The sequence below is a fragment of the Mesoplodon densirostris genome, chromosome 2 (assembly GCF_025265405.1).
Source record: "Mesoplodon densirostris isolate mMesDen1 chromosome 2, mMesDen1 primary haplotype, whole genome shotgun sequence".
In the NCBI taxonomy this organism is placed as follows: domain Eukaryota; kingdom Metazoa; phylum Chordata; class Mammalia; order Artiodactyla; family Ziphiidae; genus Mesoplodon; species Mesoplodon densirostris.
The window spans coordinates 38,061,059-38,064,121 of NC_082662.1; the positions used below are offsets into that span (position 1 = coordinate 38,061,059).

Consider the following 3,063-nt stretch of genomic DNA (forward strand, 5'->3'; position numbering starts at 1 on the left):
TGACACGACAGAAGCAAGAGATTTGGAGCGCAAGGAAGGGGTCACAGGCCAAGGAATGAAGCCAGCTTTCTAAAGGCAAGGGAACAGATTCTCCCTGGAAGCCTCTAGAAAGAATGCAGCCCTGTCAACACCTTAATTCTTCACTCCTGGCCTCCAGAAGTTGTTTTAAGTCACTAAGCGTGTGATAATTTGTTACAGCAGCAAGAAAACAAATACAATTATTAACTGAATAGCGTCACGTGAAATAGAGTACATACTAAAATTTCCACAAGGGTACCAAAAGTGTACCTTCTCCTTTCTTCCTGCCTTCCTTTTCTTGGTGTGTTCTGGGGTGTTTGTTCAGGATCCAGTTAAGGTTTGTATATTGCATTTGATTGTCATGCAGTATAAGCTTTTTTTTGTCTGTCTAACATTGTAACACTGTCTAATATTGTACATATTTTGGGCTGTGTTGGCTCTTCGTTGCTGCGCGCGGGCTTTCTCTAGTTGCGTGGAGCGGGGGCTGCTCTTCGTTGCGCTGTGCGGGCTTCTCACTGCGGTGGCTTCTCTTGTGGCCGAGCACGGGCTCTAGGCACGTGGGCTTCAGTGCTTGTGTCACTCGGGCTCAGAGGTTGTGGCACGCAGGCTCTAGAATACAGGCGCAGTAGTTGCGGTACCCGGGCTTAGTTGCTCCATGGCATGGGGGAGATTCCGGGACCAGCGCTTGAACCCGTGTCCCCTGCCATGGCAGGCGGACTCTTAACCCCTGCACCACCAGGAAAGCCCTAAGCTTACTTCTAAAGTTAAAATTTATAGCAATTACTTGCTGTCTTGATCCACATTAGAAACTGGAAACTTCAGATGATCTTGAGCATGTTTCCTCTTCTTTTTTGGGGGGGGGAGCGCACCGCACGGCCTGCTGGGTTTCATTTCCCCAACCAGGGATAGAACCCGCGCCCTCTCCAGTGGAAGCGTGGAGCCCTAACTCCTAGAGCGCCAGAGAATTCCTAGGATTTCTTATTTTTAACAGTTCTAGTTTTAAGGCTAAACTACCTCATCAGAAAGTATGTATATAAATACATATCATACGGAAATCAACCAACAATACTTCAATTTTTTGGAAGTGTTTTAAAAAGCCACGTTACACAAGTGCGGCAGTTAGAACCACAGTCCCAGAGGGGAGGGCCGCGCCCGAGGTGCTCACGTACTGCCTTGTAAAACCTTTGCAAACAGAGGTGCCCAAGCCTGAACTTGAATTCAAGACCCGAACCAAAGCCAGGTTAAGCGATTAGTCTACAGCTAGCAACCGTCTATTGGACGACTGACTGCTCTGTGCCAGGCCCCGTGCCAGGCACAAGAAGCAGTTCAAGTTTAATGCCTTGTGGTCTCCAACGTGGAAACATAAAAACTCGAAGCCCTAGGAACAAAGTGTGTTCTCCAGCTCTGTGAGTATTTGAATTCCTTATAACTGGGCTGCGGGGTGGGGGGGGGGGAGCGCTCGCGTTAAGGAAGCGGGGGGTGGGGGGCGATTCTCTCACGCCTGCTTCTTTTCTTCCCCGTCCCACTGCCGGGTGCCGCCTTCCTCGAACCAGGACCAATACCACACAACTGTGCGAACACCAGCTGCACCGTCCACAACAGGCTCGCTTCCTGCAGACAACCTCACAGGAACATGACACAACACCTTGCTCCCCCCGGCAAGTCCAGCTGCCTACGAATGACAGCCACAAAATCGCAAGCACGGATCACCCCTATATTACACCGAGCTCGCTTTGACTCTGCTGGGACTGCAGGCGCTTGGTCGGCTTCCGAAACCACAGGGACGTGACGCTTCTCAACACGAGAATACCAACAAACCAACCATCAAGGTGAAAACACGACACAGCGAAAAGAATCCCGGGAGAAACACAAACCCGAACACACCACCACAAAAACGGCCTACAACAAAGTCGAAACAGCATCACTCTTTCCACCACGTGGAATGCTAACAGCAGACACACACCGAAGCACAAAACGTTCTTTTTGCACAAACTTATTAGCCTTGCGAAGACAAGGCTTCCAAAAATTGTTGAGCCACTCTGAATTATTTCTCTCCACGAAAATCTTCAGTAAAAGGCGAAAGATTTACGCGTGTTGAAGAGAAACCACACAATAGTAGCATAGTCTCTCACACAGTCCTCGGCTAACTGGAAGTCCCAAGGAACCAACGGTAACTATTTACCCCCACACAACGAGTGAGTCCTGCCATTATTTCAGAAAATTCTCTGAAAATATCCTGATTTCGAGCGGGAGCGGGAGTCAAAAGAAATAGAAGAATCTAGCTTTTGAAGGGAGACAAGATCCCGAGTGCAATGCACTGTGGGTATGTAAATGAAGCAGGGTCACGAACCCCGCGCTTTGGCAAACGCCTTCCTTTATTAGTTTTCCTGCTCGGTCTAGAGCCACCACCAGGGGGCGGAGCAGAAGACAGATAGGAATATAGTCGCCGAGTCCAACCAGAAAGTCTGTTTTATTTTGTTTTTCTTTTTTTTAAGGGACGACATTTATTCCTTTTCCAAATGTTACAGTAACACCAGGAGGAAGAAAATGGTCTTAGCAGTTAGAAAAAAAAAAAAGTGCAAATCTGGGGTTTCGCCGTAAAAAGTTATTTACAACAGGGCTTCCCTGGTGGCGCCGAGGTTGGGAGTCCGCCTGCCGATGCAGGGGACACGGGTTCGTGCCCCGGTCCGGGAAGATCCCACATGCCGCGGAGCGGCTGGGCCCGTGAGCCATGGCCGCTGAGGCTGTGCGTCCGGAGCCTGTGCTCCGCAACGGGAGAGGCCACAGCAGTGAGAGGCCCGGGTACCGCAAAAAAAAAAAAAAAGTTATTTACAACAATGTGGGGGGAGGGAAGACAAGAAGTTTCTTCACATTACAGACCTCCCCCCAACCCCAAAGCTTAATATTTGCTTACAAGTCAAAAAAGAGACACAGTTGGTTCACAAGCTGGAGGTTGGAACTTGAGTAACACACTTAGAAAAACCTAGACAAGGGCAGCGTCCTCCCCAGCCCAGGTGCCACTGTAGGCACAGCACAAGAGACTAC

At 49.5% G+C, this 3,063-nt stretch overlaps 1 non-coding gene across 1 annotated transcript; it reads right to left on the reverse strand.

The window, feature by feature from the left end:
- Positions 1-2,016: 2,016 nt before the first annotated feature.
- LOC132484835 (U5 spliceosomal RNA) lies at positions 2,017-2,132 on the reverse strand. The gene has a single exon (XR_009531376.1). It is a non-coding gene; the product is annotated as a U5 spliceosomal RNA (small nuclear RNA).
- Positions 2,133-3,063: the final 931 nt, after the last annotated feature.